The sequence below is a fragment of the Phoca vitulina genome, unplaced genomic scaffold (genome assembly GCF_004348235.1).
Source record: "Phoca vitulina isolate PV1807 unplaced genomic scaffold, GSC_HSeal_1.0 scaffold7, whole genome shotgun sequence".
Taxonomy (NCBI): Eukaryota; Metazoa; Chordata; class Mammalia; order Carnivora; family Phocidae; genus Phoca; species Phoca vitulina.
Window position 1 is genome coordinate 18,777,964 of NW_022589710.1, and position 21,414 is coordinate 18,799,377.

Sequence of the window (21,414 nt, forward strand, 5' to 3'; positions counted from 1 at the left end):
TCAAGGAGTACAGGTTATAGATTATTTACATTCTCAAATTTACAAGATAATACTAAAATGGTAGTCAAAATGTTTGTACTTTTTTTATTCTCAAGGAGAGAATTTAAGCATTGTTTTCATTTATTCTACATCCTCACATGATAATCTTATTTTATAACATATGTAGAAGAAAATATATAAAAATGTCAATGCCCTTCAACAAACAACAGGAAAGCATCTGCAATTGAACAACTTGAGTTTATTGTTTGTTGCAATGGGCGAGAACACATAACATTGGGAGCTGTGGAATGTCTCAGTAAGAGAATGTTAGAAAAAAAACCTATTATGGAATTTAGGTTTTGGTTGGGTAATTTGGGGAAGGTACCAAGGAAGCAGGGGCTCATTCTGGATTGCATGCTATCAAAAAGTGGGTCAAATATACAAGTGCGTATCTTAATAAATCTCTTCTGTAGGAGGGCAGCCAGAATGAAGATAAAGCTGTAACTGGTAAAGTCGTTTAGTGAGAATCAGGTATGTTTTGTACTTTTTGAATTGCATGGAGACCTTGTTTTTGTCTCATTTTATCATGGTCTCAGAGTCATTTCGTCTGATATAGATATTCTATCACATTGTTATGTTCAATACTGGAATAAAATGATGGAGCTACAGGTGTTAAATCGGTCTGTAATAACATCAAGACTTAGCTATGAGCATCAGATTAGTTCCTGGACATCAGGGCCTGCTTTTTTTTTTTCTCCTTTTTTTTTTTTAAACAAAAATCACAAAATCTGGGAAGAGAGAAATGGAAGTATAAAGTTATGAGGTTCTTATATTAAACATAAGGTAGTATAATATCACTTGACAGTAAGATACGATAAATTAAAGATGTAAATAAATCCTTAAAGCAACCATTAAAAGAATACAACCTATAAGCCAATAAAGGAGATAAGATGAGACCATAAAAAATACCCAATTTGTTTAAAATGAGGTAGAAAAAGAGGAAAAATGGAACAATAACAGATGGTACATACATCAAACAAAAAGAAAAATGGTAGATTTAAGCCCAGCAATATAAAAAATAAAAATGAGGTAAATGAGCTAAATACTCAGATTAAGAGACAGAACTTGTTATATTGTATATAACAAAAAAACGAAGCTTAAATACACGCTGCCTACAAGAAAACCGCATTGAATATAGAAGTAGAAAAAATTAAAAGTAAAATAATGGAAAAGATGTACCATTCTATATCTTTCAAAAGAAAATAAGGGTGGTTCTATTAAAATCAAAGTCGATTTCAGGGCAAAAGAGTAATTAGACAATAACAAGAAGATAAATTCATCAAAGCAAAATAAAACAAGACAAAAAGTCATAGATGTTTCTGAACCAAGTAACTAAGATTCAAAATACTTAAGCACAAACTTATAAAACTGAAAGGAGAAATAAGCAAATCCATGATAGTACTCACGGATTTCAACAGTCCTCTCACAGTAATAGAACAAATAGAAAAAAATGCTAAGAATTAAAAAAAAAAATGAACACTATTAAATAAGTTAAAGTGATACTTATGGAACTGAACTGAAGACTTATGGAACGCCTTACCCAACAACAAAACAATGCACACAACTTCTCCGGTCCACAGAAAACATTCATCAAGAACATTTACCATATTCTATGCCATAAAACAAGTCTCAATAAATTCAAAAGGATTCAAATAATACAAAGTAAGTTCTGTGATTTAGAAATCAGTAATTGAAAGATATTTGAAAAATCCACAAATATTTGGAAATGTGTTATAAAGTTACAGTAATCAATAGAATGTGGTACTGGCATAAAGATAGAAAAAGAGATCAATATAGGGTTCAGAATTAGAACCATGGTTCAGGATATAGAGTTCACAACTCGACCCATACATATATGGTCAATTGATATTTGTCAAAAGTGCAAAATACACTTAAGTGGGCAAAGACTAGTCTTTTCAACAAATGGTGCAGGACCCACGATTATAAAACTTCTAGAAGGAATTCTAATAGGAATTTTTTTGTGCGTTTTTATTAGGCAAAGATTTCTTTCATATGACACAAAAAAACACAATCACTAAGAGAGAAAAAGGATAAGTGTCAAAAGACACTCTTAAGAAAGCAAACTACAGAGTGGGAGAGAATATTTGCAAGTAATGAATTTGATAAAAGGCCTATATTCAGAATATATAAAGTATTCTCAAAATTCAAACAATAGAAAACCAAAAAATGTTTTAAATGAACAGAAGATTTAATCAGATAGTTCAAAGAAGATATATAGATGACAAAGGAGCACAGGAATATTTGTTCAAAATCATTAGTCATTAGGGAATGTCAATTAAACCAAACTGAGGTGCCATTGTACATATTTTAAAATAGTTTAAATTCTAATTAATAAGAACAAAATCCCAAGTGGGGTGAAGATGTAGAACAACTAGAATGCTCATACACCTAAAATAGTACAACCACTTTGGGGTAAGAGATGAGGTAATAGTTTGGAGTGTCATAAAAGATAAACCTATGATTACCATATGACTCTGGCGTTATATCACTAGGCATTTACTCAAAAGAAATGAAAGACTGTCCGTACAAAATTGCTATGCAAAATTTCACAAAGAATTTATTTGTAATAGTCAATATTATAAACAATATAAGTATTTTTCAAGTAGTGAATTGATAAATTGTGATATGTCTGTATGATGCAAGACTACTTAGACATAAAAGAGTTTTAAAAAATTGGTACATGCAGCAACATGGATCAATCTCAAAATAGTTAAACTGAGTAAAAAAGCCAAACAAACAAAAAGATGACATATTAATGATTCCACTTGTATAACATTCTTGGAAATGCAAACTTCTATAAAGATAAGAGTTAGAACTGTGATGACTGAGTACTGAGTTGGAGAGTTTGAGGGGGTGGTCATGGAGGGGAAGAGTGGCTGGATGGATGTGGGAGTCACAAAGTGGCATGGGGAAACTCTTGGAGGTGATGGGTGGCTTCATTATCTTGATTGTGGTGGTGGTTTTATATGTTTATTAATGTATCAAACTTACCAAAATGTACACTTTATTTTTTTCTTTTGTTAAAGATTTATTTATTTATTTTGAGAGAGAGTACATGCAAGCAGGGGTGGAGGGCATAGGGAGAGAGAGAATCTTAACCACCGAGGCAGGATCCCAGGACACTGAGATCATGACCTGAGCCAAAACCAAGAGTTGGCCGCTCAACTGACTGAGCCACCGCGGTGCCCCCAAATTGTACACTTTAAATATGCATGTTAACTCTTCAGTAAAGCCATTTAAGCAATTTGCATTTCTTATATGACAAGCGAAGTAGGGCATCCTAGATGACTAACAGAATAAAGCATCATTTATATATGTATTAGCTTTAGGTCTTTCCAGTTCTCTGAATCACCAGATTTGCCTTTTGACTTCATCTGGCTCTAGAACTAATGTGCAATTTCCTTTTAGAATTATAAGGCCCCAAATTATTTTTTTCCCAGCTTCTTTGAGGCATAATTGACAAAATTGTATATATATATTTAAAATGTACCAAAAGAGGCGCCTGGGTGGCTCAGTAGTTAAGCGTCTGCCCTCAGCTCAGGTCATGATCCCAGGGTCCTGGGATCCAGCCCCGCGTTGGGCTCCCTGCTCAGCAGGAAGCCTACTTCTCCCTCTCCCACTCCCCTTGCTTATGTTCCTGCTCTAGCTGTGTCTCTCTCTGTCAAATAAATAAATAAAATAAAATGTACCAAAAAATGAAATAAAAATAAGATGTACAACTTAATTTGATATATAAAAACATTGCAAAATGATTACCACAATATCAAGTTAATTAACACATTCATTACCTCACATAGTTACCTCGTGTATGTGGATGGTGAGAATGCATCAAATTCTTATATGCTGTGTAAGGCTTCTGCCGTGGGGCAGACAACATCATCTTTTGCATTCATTCATCCTTCTAACTTATCTTCTGGTTTCTAGAAACATCTTGTTTGGCGGTTTTGTTTTTTTGTTTCTCTTGGATGTTTCTTTTATAAGTTCTTAAAAGTTTGGCAATACATTTATATTATATTTGTTTATTCAACTCCTAAATGTTTTGTTCATAATATCTAAAATGCTATCCTGTTCTAACCAGATGTCCTAGCTAGATCTGAGAGTGTGTGTATGTGTAAAAGATTCATATGTGTTGGGGCATCTGGGTGGCTCAGTTGGTTAAGCGGCCGACTCTGGATTTCAGCTCAGATCTTGATCCCAAGGTCCTGGGATCCAGGCTGGTGTCTGGCTTCGCACTCAGTGGGGAGTCAGCTTGAGGATTCTCTCTCCCCTCTGCCCCTCCCCCCAGTCTCTCCTCTCTCTCTTTCAAATAAATAAATCTTTGGAAAAAAAAAAAAAAAGATTCGTATGTATTGATGTAATTCTGCTGGAACCCTGGAAGAACAGGGAGGAAATCTTTGACATAATCTATAAATTCATAAAAATTTCAAAACAACAAATCTATTCAGATATGAAAGGATTTCCTAATTGTTAATAGGAGAGATTATGCTTGTCTTCAAAATATTTTTGTTTCTTGTATGAAGGATGGGAATCCCCAGAAGTTTCTACAGAAGAATAGAGCAGAATCATTATGGATTATAAATTGGAGGGGAGTAGGGAGAGAGAGGGGAAAAAAAGAGATTAAAAACCAGGAAATTTGTGAAAGAGCAGATTATCTAGAAAAAGAAACAAGAATCTAAATCATGAGCTTCAGTACATGCAGAATCTTGGTGTCGGACATGAAACTTAATTTTCCTTCTGTAAATTGTCAATGGTAATTGTACTTAATACATAATTTTGTTGTGATGAGGTAAGGCAGTGACTTTCAAATGTTTGGCTAATGCCCTACTGTAAAAAACACATGACATCAAGAAAAAGGGAGCACTTGCACACACATGCAAACACCGGCAAACAGAATTGAAATAAAAGTTAGAATAATGCTTAATCTTTCTAAAAGTGATGAATACTGACATATATATTCTATTCCAACCTATTGTATTAGAAAATGTGGTTTCAGACACACTAATATAACTCCATGGTACACTAAGGGATCATAAAACATAGTTTTTAAAATGCAGAAATAATGTGCATGAAACACTTCTCAGTTATTGTAGTCCAAGCAATTTTAAAAAATATTTTATTTATTTATTTGACAGACACAAGCAGGGGGAACGGCAGGCAGAGGGAGAAGCAGGCTCTCTGCTGAGCAGGGAGCCTGATGTGGGACTCAATCCAAGGACCCTGGGATCATGACCTGGCCTGAGCCACCCAGGTGCCCTCCAAGCAATTAAAACAAAAGAAAACAAAAAAAAACCTTTTAATGTTTTTGTTGTACAAATTCTATTTTTCATTCTTTTACTTTGATTTTTTTTTAATGGTTGTTGGTCTTGATGTTCACATTCAGTGGCTATTACATAAACATTTATTTTCTCTGTGTTTTCTTTTAAAAGCTATAGTTCCAAGGCTTTAAATCATGACCAAAACAAAAAATACTATTTCTGAAAATTGTACTTGATAAAAGCCCAAGCAATCTATTTTCAAAGTGTTTACAAAATTTCAAAAGAATCCTTTTAGTGGCTAAGCATATAAACTATTTCCTCATTTTGCTAAATTTTAACTCAACTCTTGCTTTGAGATACAATGTTGATTTTTTTGAAAAAAAAAGTTATTGACTCAATCATTCAATGGATATCTATTGAGTATAATGAGTCAGATTCTGTTTTAAATGCTTAGAAGGAAATACAAAATCTTGTCAGTGGTACAGAGACATTTACAATCTATTTGCTAGACTCATAAAATGGCACCAAACATTCATTATATAATTGTTGTTTCTGTAAAGAGCAAGATATATCTATATTTTCCTGTTTCCAAAATGCCCATGATTGTGAATTATAAACAAGGCTTCAATAGGTTTATAGGAGTTCAGCTGAAAAAAGCCTCACATGACAGATATCTTAACCTTTAATATACAGAGCATATTTATACAAAATTCTTTGACAACTTCTATGCCTAATATAATTATGCCTTTAAATAACATGGGTGTGGAGATATGGGATAAACATAGAAAGCCTTCATAGTATTTGCATGAGTTCATTACTACCTTAAATTCTAATTTAAAATATTATGCATTATTTTTTCTGAGTAAAATAGAATATATATCCACACAAGAATATTTTAAAAATTTAAAGATGCCAAAAGGAAGTCTATTGTGAGAACAACCAGAATGGGGGCACCTGGGTGGCACAGTCGGTTAAGTGTCTGACTCTTGGTTTTAGCTCGGGTCATGATCTCAGGGTCCTGGGATTGAGCCTTGCATCAGGCTCCACACTCAGTGTGGAGTCTGCTTCAGATTCTCTTTCTCTCTCTCTCTCCCTCTGCCCCTCCTGTTCGTGCTCTCTCTCTCTTTCTCAAATAAATAAATAAAAATCTAAAAAAAAGGAAAACAACCAATAGAAGTCCTGCTAATAAATCCTTATCAATGTACCATATTTTATTCATGCAAGTCCTTAGTATTATTTGAGTTCTTTTCTATTTTAGTTATGTGCATTCCAAGCCAACATTCACATACTAAATATGTTTGATTCAATATAAAATTTCCATCCATCTTTATAAATTATCCTACAAAACAGTTACATACATTAATTCCTCCAAACAACTCACATGAAAGGGCATTTTTCACAACATATGGGTGAACATTTAGCACTATCTCTCACAGTTTGATAGGCTGACTTTTCTATTTATTTAATTCACATTTCTTTGATTGCTATAAAATTGCATATATTTCAAAGCATATTTGTCATTTTAAGTTCTTTTAGTTGTCTCTTTCCTTTGCCCATATGAATTGGATTTTGTTTGCTTTTATGTCATTGCTTTTATAGATGAACTTTGTGAAATTTGAGCAAATTTACTATACTTATGGTACATGAATTTCAAAATTATCTTTTGAGTATTAAAAAAACAGGGTGCTTCATATTATAAAAATTCTATTAATTATCTGAATAAATTTTAAATGGAGATACCCAGATGTCACAACATCATACACTTCCTAATATTTAAAAGTACTTACTATGGAGGGAAGTAGATCAGATTTTTTTGCATTTAACTTTTACTTTCTAAGTTGAGTAACTAAACAGATTTTTTTAAATCTTAATTACTATTTGTGGAAGCAAACCTTAACAACTGGCTATTTTTTGCAACCTCATACCATTTGAATGTGTCTTATTTATATCTGTCTCCACAGTTCCTAAAACACAAGACATGCTGTAGGAGCACAATAACCTTGAATTGCTGGGCAGTTTTAAAAACTCATCAAGATAAATATGGTTTTTAATTTAAATGTTACTAAATGTTTAGAAAGGAATAGTATAATTAATGTTTTCAGACAGAACCAATAAAAATCCATATACAGTGTTAATAAATACAAAGTTTCCATGACTGTTGTAATGTATTTTTCTTTAAAAATAATTGATCCCATTGGACAATGAACTCTTCTGGAACCAGGACAGTATATGTTTCATCTTTGTATCTCTAGCATTTAACACAGCTCTCAGAACACAGAATATATTCAATAAAAGTGGTTTCAACAACTAAATCATTAGGGTCCAAAAATATATAAAATAAATGGACAAATAATGATTTAGAGACACTACATATTAGGAATCTCTGATCATCAATTATTACCAACTATTATATTTTGAAAGTCCACTTCTAAATATGAGTCATAGGCAATATAGCAGACATTTTATTAATGAGTTTAAATGTTTTTTTTTTTTTAATTTTGAAAGTATTTGTCAACTTCTTGAGACAGCTGAAATAACCTAGAGTACTTCGGAGATACAAATAAAAGAAAAATATCTAGAGATATTAATAGAAAAAAACTAAATTTATCAGGGAAAATATTAACTGTGTTTTTCTGTTATTATTGTTGTTTTAAATAAGGCTTCAACAACCCACAAAAATAAATTTCTTATTATATGGTATGTGGTATATATTCAGCATTTTTATATTCATAGGTCTTTATAGTTGATAGGAGTTTTAATTATATCCATATTCTACATACAATTATAAATCCTTTTTTCACAAAATAAAAGAAGTTTTTCTAAAATATTTTCACATGTATTTTGTAGCTCTTTAACAATGGCAAAATATTCCAACAAAAAGATTTTCTATAACTTATTTATTTTTGTTTAATGAATTTTGGCATTTTTTGCACATTATAGAAAACATTATTATTAAGACTCTGTTTCCTCATTTATACAATGAAGTTAGTAGTATAAGACCTGCAGGATTTTTAATGGGAGGAAAATCAGATGATTTATTTAAAGCACTGAGCAAAATGCTTGGCATATAAATTGTAATGAATAAATGTATTGGCTATAATTAATATTACTCTGAATAATGATATTTTATTAGTTAAAGCCCAGACTAAAATGAAATAGTGATAATATTAAATGATACTACATTCTTTATTTAATGCTCTTGTAACAGTGCAGATGCAGGTGAGCTATCTAGATTAGGTAGGTAATTCTACTTTATGAGGTCATTTAAGGACAATGATGATTATTATTTCTTCTTCTTCTTCTTTTCTTCTTCTTCTTCTTCTTCTTCTTCTTCTTCCTCCTCCTCCTCCTCTTCCTTCTCCTTCTCCTTCTCCCCCTCCTCCTCTTCTTCTTCTCTTATTCTCATTATCATAATCTTTACTATTGTTTTATTTATTTTTTTTGCTTTACCATTTATTATGGTATTAATATCCACTTGACTGAAGCAGATGAGGCTTACCAAAAGACAGTTATTTTGTTCTGCTGTTCACACACACACACACACACACACACACACACACACACACACAACAATAAAAAGTGAAGGACCAGCATCTTCTTTCTAAAGACTTTCTCTCAGAAATGGAATGCATCACTTCCAATTAAATCCCATTGGCCAGAAGTTAATCACATGGGTGATTCCCTAGTGACAAGGGATGCTGGGAAATGTAGTCTCTGGCTATATGCCCAGAATTTGGAACATTATTCCTGAGGAGAAGAAAGAGATAAGTGATATTAGGGAATGGCCCCATCCCTCTGAACACCCCCATGCCCATAATTACACTTCTTGGAATATATGGAACATTTCATTTCCTCCAAAAGGAGATAATTTTAAAGTGACGTCATAGACTCTATACCCAGCTCTAAACTCATGATTTCTGGAAAATACGTAGATGTGGAATGCTCCACCAAGTCCACATATTTTCATTTTTCTATGACCTATAAACTAAAACATAGTTTGCTTGCCTACACATACCACAACTGATACATACTAACATAGTAGCTAGTGTCAATAAAAGTTCCCATTCTAGAAATGGGGATGGGGAGGGCAGTAATTCTTCTATAGAAGTATTAAGTTCTGAAGGGCAGGGATTATAAAGACTCTCTGACCTGACATATGGGCTTCTCTTTTATCATTATCATTATTATTATTATTAATATTATTAAACCAAAAAAATGGACAAACCTGTCCATTATCCTTTCTGGTTTTTGGCTTTGCCACCTAGGAGTTTCTTACTTTCCCATTATCCTGCATGGTTGCATTAAATGATATAGGGGTGTGTATACTTTTTCTTTTTTTTTAATATTTTATTATTTATTTATTTAGAATGAGTGAGTGAGTGGGGAGAGGGGCAGAGAGAGAGGGAGAGAGAGAATCTCAAGCAGACTCCACGCTGAGTGCAGAGCCCAATGCAGGGCTCAATCCCAAGACCCTGAGATCATGACCTGAGCTGAAATCAAGAGTTGGACACTTAACTAACTGAGCCACCCAGACACCCCTGGAGTGTGTAGCCTCATCTTCAGGGTACAGCTTCTACAGCCTGTTACCTTGTGTGAAAGTTGTGAGCCCAGAGGTTGCAAGTTGCTTTAGGAGTTGAATTGAGGGTATTGGAGTTGTTGGGTTTTTTGGCAATATATTTACTCAAAAAGTTTAGGTTTCTGGACTATTCACTGTCAGTTCTAACTGTAATTTACTGAAGCTAAAATTCGCATTAATATAGTTTTAAAATATAAAGTAACTCTTTTGTTTACTTTTTTTCCTCTTCTCAGCTCATGCCACTCTTTCTTAATTTAATGAAATTTTGTGGTCATTTACACACTAAATATGACCAAAAAGGATGTATTCTTTGGGCTGGATCCCACTGTCTGATGGAGGACACTTCAAGGGAGGTTCTTAAGAAAAACTCTGAGTTTATCTCCTCATCTGTGTCTGTTGGAAAAATAAGTTTTTCCTCCCAACTTTGCAGGGCTTAAATTCTGGTTTCTGATAAATTTAGACTGAAGGCAGCTGACAAAAGTCCCTTAGCAGAGCTAAGCAAAGATTTGTTTGCAAACATGAAACTGCTTGAGGTTTTAATGAATTTGCTGCTTTTGAAAATTATAGGCTACTTAATTTTAGATTGTCATTTAGTTTGGGTTTGTCTGATGTTTCCTTATGATTAAATTAATGTTATGTACCTTTGGCATAACTATTGTAGTAGTCTTCTAAGGCTGCCATAATGAAGTGCCACAGACTGGGTAGCTTAGAAATTAAATTTCTCACAATTCTGGAGGCTAGTAGTCTGAGATTAAGATGTCAGCAGTATTGATTTCTTCTGTGGCTCATCTCCTTGGCTTGGAGATAGATATCTTTTCTCTCTCTTTATGTGGTCTTCCCTCCATTATGAATAAGTATTAAAGGGAGGGGACTTTTATACCATGTATATATTTGTAACTCTTCTCACTCACCATAAAAATCCTAGTTCCCACCATGTTTAATATACTGAATGATTTATTTTCTCTTCCATCCTCATGGGTTCAGGGCCCAAAGCAGTTGAGGAGGGAGTCCCATAGAGGCATGGCCAGGACAGAGGAGCCCAAGGACAGATAAAAATAATGTCCATGAAAAGCAGCAGTCTGATGAGGGGGAGCCAGTCTGAGCAGTCAAGAGGGCTGCCATGTGTAGAGGCATCCAGTGTCCATTGTCAGAACTAGAATTGGTGAGAAGAGCATCAACATATGATGGTGGCCCAGAATAGGGACCTAAGCCCAAGTTGGAAGATGAGGTCATCCGTATGACAGAACAGCAATGGCATGGGGTGACAGAACCAAAGTGTGGTGAAGAGAGTGTCCAGGGGTTGGGGAAGTCCTAGTGTAGAGTATAAGAGCTGAAGCTGAGTGAGGGCAGCATCCATGTTGGGGGTATCCTTAATGAGGTGTTGGAATCCTACCAGGGTGAGGAGAGGAGTTGCATGGGGTGCATGGTGAGCAGTAGATAGGGCCCAGCATGGGATGTTAGAGCCCAAGAATGTGAGGGGAGTAGTTGCAACAGAGACCATGACCTGCAAAGCTTAAAATATTTCTTATCTTACCCTTTATTACAAAAATGTAATGGCCCCTGACTTACAGAATAGAGTCTAAACTCTACTCTTAAACTTTTTACTAGTCTTTAAGGCCAGTACTTAGAGTTTTCCAAAAGTTATTTCTTAAAGATGGTCATATACTTTCCTACATGGTCCATGTGATAAACACAATTTTTTGAGGCCCAGCTTAATTATTACTTACTCTGTGAAGCAATTGTTTATTACCTATGGCCCCTAGTAGAGAAATGTCCTACTTTTCTTGTGATAATATTTTTTACCTATCCCTCTACAACTCCCCTTCCCATATCTCACAGTTCGGTATAAGATCCACATACATGTATATGAATGTGTGTAGGGTAATTTACATACACATATATATGCATTTATATATACATTCATATTTTTGTATGTGTACCATACCTCAGACTGTTAGATACATGAGAGAGAGTTAAATGTCCATAAGGAGATTTTTCTCTGCTGTATGCAATGAATGACAAATATATGAGGTAATATAGCAACATCTAATCCTACTGATATCATTGAGGGAAAATATGATCCACATAATGTCATGTTTCATCTGTCTGAGTCCTGCCTACTGTCTTTTAATATTTTACACACTTTTCTGGTCATTTTTTCTAATGAAAAAAATTTTTTCCATTAATATCCTCTCTTGCTTCATAACCTGACCTGGCCATAATTCAAACTTTACTTGATGACTTAGCAGTCTCATTAACAATCTGTATCTTTTTACTGTATGATAATATTATTCCAGGATAGTTTTTTTTATTTTTTATTTTTCTTCTTTCAGTCTCAGGACTATCAGCTAGCATGCCTTTTACCTGTCCTAATAGTCTTACTCTAGTTTTCTGTTTGATTTGCTACATGCTGATACCAAGTAACTAATTTTAAGAGTTATATATTAAATGAGAATTAATGAAACACTAAGAAATAGTACAGTGGCTGTATTCCTTTAAAAAATTTCATGGCAAAATTTTATATGTTCTAAGGCATTCTGTTATTTGCTACTAGGTTTATGACTGCTACTAAACATTGAAATTTTATTGCTAAACATCTAACCTTGAGACTTATGTGTATATTTTCAGTTGAAATCAAAACCCAAGGGTTTTTAAAATGACACTTATTTCTTTGTGCTTTAAAATTCATTTAGAAGAGATATTTCAAGTAGTTTATGTAATTTTTGCAGATATTGAGTTGAGTTTGAATTCAGAAGGTTAACAATGAGATATGTATAGTTATTGTCCCACTACCAACCCTAATATTGTGTTTATATTATGCATTAGTGACTCAGAAAGCAAATGTTTGTGTGCCAAATGCTCTTGCTCTTCCATCCCTGCTTCAAAATGTCATGTCTTTCAGCTGTTCAACTTCCAGCTGCCAAAAATCAATGGGTTTGCATCTGCTGGTTCCATTTTGTTGTTCTAAATCAAAATCCATTGCCAACTGGAAGCTTAATTAACAACAAATTATCTATATGATATTGCTTTTGATAATAACAATAACAAATATTTACTGGGTGCATGAAGCATCTAAAATTACATTTTTCTATTTATACTTTTCAAATAGTGAAAAAAAGAGAAAGTGAAAAAGTTTGGTTTTTAAAAAATCTAGTAAAGAAATCTATCATATATGTGTATATATTTTATATGATATAATACATATTATATATTATATGTATAGCATATACTATATCCATCTATGTATCTATCATTTATCCATCTATGTATAATGCTGTTGCATTAATTGAGGATCCCAGTGACAGGTCAGTTTTTAGGGCAGTAAAGCAAAGTCCTAAATTTATCACTGTCCAGGCTGAAGTAGAAGTAACTGAAAGAATGGTATTTTTGTGGGATGCCTGGCTGGCTCAGTTGGTTAAGCATGTGCCTTCGGCTCAAGCCATGATCCCAGGCTCCTGGGATCGAGTCCAGCACAGGGCTCCTTGCTCAGAGGGGAGTCTGCTTCTCCCTCTGCCTGCCACTCCCCCTGCTTGGGTTTGTTCTCTCTCTCTCTGACAAATAAATTAAATAAATAAATAAATAAATAATCTTAAAAAAAAAAAGAATTTTTGTCACTACAAAAATCAAAACATTAATGTAACATCAATATAAATTCAAAGTTTTATAATCCTTTTTGAGATTTCCTTGCAATTCAGCTAAAGTTTCATGATGGAGAGAAGTGGAAACTGTAGTAAATTCCATGACTGAAAGTTTTCACACTAGAACCAGTACTTCAGATTTCTAGTGTATCTTTTATTAAAGTGCTTTCACAAGCCTTCATCTTCACAGAAACCAAGTACTATCTTCTATTTATAATGCTTGTTAAATTGTCAATTTTAAGATGCCTGAATTTTCCACATTAAAATTGAAATTGGCCATAGATAATTTGATTGGTAGAATTAAAAAAATGGATATGAGGGAAAAATACATAAACATACATATGTATTTTTCATCATTTTTGTGAAGCAAGGAAAAAGATTGAATTTTGAGCTAAAATTTAGGCCTATACAAAAATGGATCTAGTCCATGTTTATAAATCAATGCTCTTATGATGTCTTTATTAATCTACTTGTTATTATTTCTCCCAATGGGTAAGGCTTATATTAGATATATCTCTCCTGCCTGACATCCAGAAAGGATTAAAATGAAAAGTAAGAACAATTTGGAACCAGCAATTTTTACACACAAAACAAGAATTCTAATTAAGAAGTTGTCCTCTTCTTTTCTCAAACTCTTTGCAGTACTTATGCAATAGGTATCAACCACTATCAGCTGGAAATCTCCCCCAGGCAAGACATAACAGCTTATATTAAGGAAACAAGTTAGACATAAAAGTTTTCCAGCTGGATTAACAGGAAGAGACCTAGACACACAAAAATTTGCATTTCCATCTAAGAGGCTTTGCATATACTAATTTTCACTGTGGTAAAGCTGAAGATGACCTGTGTAAGAGGTCAGAATATTCCAGCATATAGGTAAGGTGGCCCTGAGCTCACCTCACTATGCTGAACAATATTTAATCTTGCTCACTTTTTTATGATTTACTCTTATTAATGATTGCAAATTCAGCATATTGGTCAAGCCTCAACTAAGATGTATTCAGGAAAATTAATTTATTAGAAGAAGCTATAGCTAATATTTATGAATAGCACTTTTAAAAATTGGAGAATGTTTTGAATGCCACATATTTATAATTAGACTTACTGCTCTCCTTTGTTTTACAATTGATGATATGGCCCTGTATAATGATTATGTTCATTCTGTGTGTTTTCTCTCAAGGTAATAATGTCTGGATAAATTTCAATTTTATTCATGATATAATAACATAGATCTAAACAAGTAAACTTGAAATACTAAGTATTTATAAAACATGTTTTAATTTTTCTTTGCCAAAAGAAACTTTTTCCCACACACATTTCAGTTTTCCAACTGAACAGACTTTTCCTAGATATTATTGCTGCCTATAATGATACCAAGTAACAGTGCCCTGAATATAGCATCTTTATAGTTATGTATTTCCAGTAACTAGCCACATAATAACCTCACTGGTTCACTCCAACATGTCAAAATTGTGATTATCTGCTTAGTTGTATCTCCCAACCCTAGTCTCCTTTTTTTTTTTTTTGCTTTGGGCACACAACTGTGTGGCTGTTTACTGTTGTCAAAGGGTCTATTTGGAGGCATGTCATCAATTCTAGTGCTGTTGGCAGAAAATCGTTGGCCAGATTCCATTATGGAATTTTATAATTTTGTTTTCTTTATATTTTAGAGCAGTCCAGTACCTTTTCAGAGAAATAGATTCTGGATCATTATCATTACTCATGGATAATTCCCCAGCCATTATTTCTGGTTTTGGTATAGTGATATGTTCTTTAGTCATAAAAACACCTTAGAGACATTCCTGGTTGATCAGGCACTTTAGGACAAAAAGCAAGAAGGAAGGTAGAGACAAGAAACCCAAGAAAAGTTGGATGTTTTCCTAGAAGGAGGATGAAATAATTCAAATTATGATAGAGGTATCATTTAGTAAACTGGGACTCAATGAAGTGAAGTGAATTTTCAAGCTAAATAGATTATCAGTGAAAAAAAGTTCCTGACTTAGGAGTCATATGTCCTTCGTTCAAGTTCCTAAAAGTATTTAATGCCAGTATTGGTGGGCATAATTCCCTCATGAGTCAAGTGAAGGAAATCGCTAACTCAAAGAGGTGTTATGTAGAATAAATTTAAAAATTGTAGTTGGTTATTAATTATAGTGATTTCCTTTTTTTCTTCAGATTTCAAGACCTTGTCTGACTGTGTTTAAAGTTCTTTAAGAATATATATTTTACATACCTTAGGACATATATTTTTAGAATCATTTAATTTTTTTTGTTTTATTCCTCAAATAATACTCTTCCTTAGGGCAAAACCATGTGTTATATTTCTTGGTTATCTCTCATAGTCTCTTCTAATAAACGCAAAATAGTAGTTAAACATTAGATTCTTAATTGTTTGAAATCTGGAGGGAAGGAATACTCTTCCCTCTAGTGGAGGATCATTGGAATGTTCTCCCCCAAATCCTGCACAATCTTAAAATCACATTGCTATGCCATTTTTTCCCCACCAGTAACATTAATTAATACCACTTCCTTCAGTTACTTATAGAATCAGATACCATGGCAAAACAATAAATAATATTGTTTATGTTATGAATTTTTTTATTATGAAAAATAAAAATGGGTACATGAAGTTCAAAATTTAAATCACAGGGTAAAAAAAAAAATAATGCAATAAGTTGTGTAGTAAATACATGCACCAATCCTAGGAGAGGCAAACTGTACCTAAGGCGGTCTTCCCAGTTGAGGCAAAAATTGACCTGATCTTTGTAGGATGCATATCAGATTAGAAGTACACAAAAATGAAATATAATTCAAAATTGGAAGAACATGTATGAATCAATGAAGGGATAAAAGAGCATTAAATACACAGGAAACTACAAATTTTTTAGGATTGCTGAAATATAGAGTGAGAAGAATAGTTTGAAGTATTAGATCCTATAGAACCTAGTATGTCTTCCTAAGGAGTTTGGATTTTTTCTAGAAATAAAATAATGCTGGACAATTTTAAGACAGAGGCTTGATAAGATTTGAAATTTTGAAAGATCATTTTATAGCAGTTTGAGGATGGGTTTAATGAAGAAATAAATGGAAGCAGACAAAGCAGTTGGAAGTCAGGTAGGGGTCTGGTGTAACTTTGTAGCAGTGATAATGGGAAAGAAGTAGCAGATTTTGGAGCTATATATGAGATTAAAGGGTATATTTTAATGATTAATAGAATGTGAATAAAGAGAATGTCATGGGTTAAACTTCACTGGAAACCGATCTTATGGCAGAACTGTGCACAAGCTCATTTGGGAGTACACTAGCAATCAGCGCTACACAGGAAAATGGAAGCAGGATTGGGAAGCAGAAGTTAGGTTATGAAGTCTCAGCAAAGGTCTTTCAATACCACAGGGAGCTTAGAAACCTGAGTGGTAGTTTGGAACTGTCCAGAATTGGGCATGAACTGGTCATTGAGCTTCACCTTGGGACTGTCCTTGAGTAAGTTCAGAGCATTGGCGTGCGGAAGTCAGGTGTAAGCTGTTAGCCCCAGGGGGAATGAATGCTTTAGTCCTAAAGGGACTGGGTGATCCCGGCAAAGCACAACCTCTTAATCCCCTTCACTTATTTTGCCCATACTCCACCTCTGGCAACCACAGTTCTCTGTATTTATGGGTCTGTTTCTGTTTGTTTTTCTAATTTAATTTTTAATTTTTTTTTTTCTTTTTCAAGTTTTTCTTTAAATTCCAGTTAGTTAATATACAGTGTAACATTAGTTGCAGGTGTAGAATTTAGTGATTCAGCTCTTACAAACAACACCCAGTGCTCATCACAAGTGTCTTCTTTAATACTCATCACCCATTTAGCCCTCCCCTCCAGTAGCCCTCAGTTCATTCTCTATAGTTAAAAATCTGTTTTCTGGTTTGTCCCTCTTCTTAAATTTTTTCCCCTATGTTCATCTGTTTTGTTTCTTAAATTCCACATATGAGTGAAAACATATGGTATTTGTCTTTCTCAGATTGACTTATTTCATTAGCATAATACACTCTAGATACATCCATGTTGTTGAAAATGGCAAAATCTGATATGTCATACACCTAAAACCATTTTATACCATTTTATACAATTTTCTTTTTTTTTAAGATTTTTTATTTATTTTTAAGATTTTATTTATTTATTTGACAGAGAGAGAGCGAGAGAGGGAACACAAGCAGGGGAAGTGGGAGAGGGAGAAGCAAGCCTCCTGCTGAGCAGGGAGCCCAATGTGGGGCTCGATCCCAGCACCCTGGGATCATGACCTGAGCCGAAGGCAGACGCTTAAAGACTGAGCCACCCAGGCGCCCCTTGATTGACAATTCTCTGATGTTGAGTGATTCTGTATATCTTTTCATATGTCTGTTGGTCATCTGTATGTCTTCCTTGGAAAGATGCCTATTTACATCCTCTACCCATTTTTAAATTGTTTTCAGTTTGTTTGTTTGTTTGCTATTGAGTTATATTAGTTGTTTCTATATTTTGGATATTCCTTATCAGATTTATGATTTACAAATATTTTAACCCATTCAGTAGGTTGTCTTTTCATTATCTCCTTCACTTTTTAATTTGATGTAATCCCAATAGTTTATTTTTGCTTTTGTTGTCTTTTCTTTTGAAGTCAAATCCAAAAAGTCATTGCCAAGATCAATGACAAGGAACTTAAACACTATGTTTTCTTCAAGTAGTTTTATAGTTTCAGGTCTTACATTCAAATCTTTAATCCATTTTGAGTTAATTGTAATATGGAAGTGATTGTTTTCAAGCTCCTTACATATCAAACTGAAACCAAAGCTTGTATCACCTCACTGACAAACCCATATTAAGAACTCAGTAATAATTGGTGAATGAATAGAAAAAAATGAATAAATTGTGGATTATCTCTTCCTTTGATTCATTCTATGTAGATAAAAAATAAACATCTCAAATCCTATTCTTAGTTATTAATAGATTCTAATAGCCAAAATATTAAATTAATCCATGCAAAATATTTAAATGTTCATTTTATCAACTTTTTCTGTGAAAAATTGTTTCCTGACAAATATTTTCCCGTGATATTTTTGTTTAGTTATTTTCTTTTATTTTTGTCAGAAGACGTAAAGAAGGGGAACCAATAACAAGTCAAAATGATCAGAGAATAGTGGATTTTGAGATTTGAAGTTTCTTTCTCAACTCATCATTTTATTTAGCTTTTCAAGTTAAAAAAAATAAAAAAGGGTTTTCTTTGTTTCTTTCTTTCCCTTTTTTTCTTTCATTTTTAAGCCTGGAAGTGTTTTCTGCAGTGCAACAATCAAATTAACAATTTGATAATTTCAGAAACAAAACAAACAAAAGGAAAAAAAGAGAGGCAAACCAAGAAACAGACTCTTAACTATAGAGAACAAAATGGTGGTTACCAGAGGGGAGGGGGTTTGGGGGGATGGGTTAAATAGGTGATGAGGATTAAGAAGTGAACTTGTGATAAGCACCAGGTGTTGTATGGAAGTGTTGAATCTCTATATTGTACACCTGAAACTAAAATGACACTGTATGTAAACTAACTGGAATTTAAATAAAAACTTAAGAAAAATAACACATATCTTTAAAAAAATCAAAAATTAATCAAGCAATCACTTAGTAGACTTAGAAACCCACATTAAAAGGAACACATTTTGTCTAATTTCCATTTCCCTCATGTTTTGATCCTGTATCTGTTGGAGCTCAAAAGTTCTCCCTCTGCTCTGGGACCTGTACAATCCGGTAGAAGTTGTTGTTTATTGGACATGTGAAAAGGTATTTTTTGTATGTGGGGTGGCAGAACGGATGGTTGGTTCCCCCCATCTGTGGTCTCACATGTGTTTCAGCTTCACTGCCTTTAGGACCTGGGATTTATCTCACTGAAGCTGTTCCTTCAACAGTTAAATTAAACTCTGTCTCAGAGAGAAAATGTTTGTGATGTCAAATGATAATAAAAAAAAAAAAAAATAGTTTAAATTCTTATTGTCATAGAAAAGTATTAGCTCATTACTTAAGTATTAAATGAACTATACAAAATGCTTCTATTCCAAAATGCTAATTTTTATAGGCTTGGGCATTGTTATGTGACTTTTAAATATCTAACCATTTAAAAAATTCTCTTAAGAGATGATCCACTTATTTGATGTTCTGCCCTATCATGGAACCATCTGTGCTGAATACTTATTGCAAGAACATTTACTTTATACTTACAATGTCCTATGCCCCATTTTAATAATTTATGTGTACTCATACTCACAAAATGATGTGTCTATGTATAACATATATATAATGTCTAAATTTAATGTCAATGCTATGCAAATTTTTTTTATATTCTCTAAATGTTCTTTTTAGGAATGATGACAATTGAATATAGGTATTATATATATTATTATATCATTCCCATTTTGTCTCCTATATTCATATTCCATCCATTTCTTATGCAAAACATAAAAAATTAAGGGAGAGTAGTTTAAGGTGAACATATTAATTGTTTGGGCACCTACTCCTCTTGATTGAAATGCTAAAATTATATTCTCCTCAATGAATCTTTAATTATTTCCATTCTCTTCATTTCATCCTTATTATTCTCACTTTTTTTCTTCCAAATATTCACCATTTTTTCTGTTTGTTCCATGTGACTGTTTCTGTATTTAATGAAATATCATTTTTCAGAAATCAAATATATTTTATATATTTGTGCACATGTGTGATTTCAAAAATTGTTTTACCTTATATAATTGTGATTTTCAAAGACATTATTTTTCTAGATCATAAGGTTAGTATAAACAAAGAAACACTGGATAGCTGTAACTGAAAAATTATTTTCTTAAAAAAGGAAGTAGATTTCCAACCTAGAGGTTTATATGTAATGTGTGGTTTGAACTGTGCTTTTTCTTTGTTACAAGAAAGGTTTTTAGTTAACATTGTTCCATTGTTTTTTTATTAATGTTGAAAACACAAATATTGACATGATGATATTTATTTTTAAGAAACCTTGCAAATTTAGTAGCTGCGTTCTAGTTTCATATCTCATTTGCATTTATTCAGTAACCATGGTATGGCTTTTGTATAGTTTCTCTTAGATAGAAACAACCGAGGAAAAGGTGACATAAATTTGAAGATAAATAAATGGAATCTTAAAGATTAATGGTTAATATATTTCGAATGGCTACTTTTGCTAGGTACTGTGCTAAATGTACTATCTCTGTACATTTTCCATTCATACCAATATTATGATATCAAAAACTATTATTATCCTTATAGAGAAGAGAAAATTGAGGCAATCAGTCGTTAAAATGTTCACTGAAAGTCACACAGCTCATCATTGACAGAGCCACAGTTGTGGGGTAAAACACCTTGATGACTCCAGGTACTCTTAGCACAAAATTATCTTTTTATCTTTATATTTAAAGTAATAGCATAGTATCTCACACAGAGTTATCACTCAATAAATATTTGTTTAGTGTGTCAAGTGTAGATACTTTGCTGAGCCAAGCAGTTAACCTATATTTACTTCATTTCCTACTGACAGTAGGCTTTATATATCTCCCTCCAAATTAGGGAAGTCATATATATATATATGTATATATATATATACATATATATATATATTTTTTTTGCTTTTTATTTCTTTAAAGTATATGGCTCTGATACTCAGCAATTCCTTTTGAAAATGTTACCTAGAAAATACAGGTAGTAAGACCTCATAAATAATATGCTTCTCTTCATTGTATTATGGGAGTCATGAAGAGACTAAACTTCTAGATCTGCCACTAACAAGCTAAGTAGCTGTGGGTAGGTAATTTATCCTTTCTACCTTTATTATCTATAAATGACACATTGGGACTGTCATTTTAAAGTTCCCAATTATTTCTAT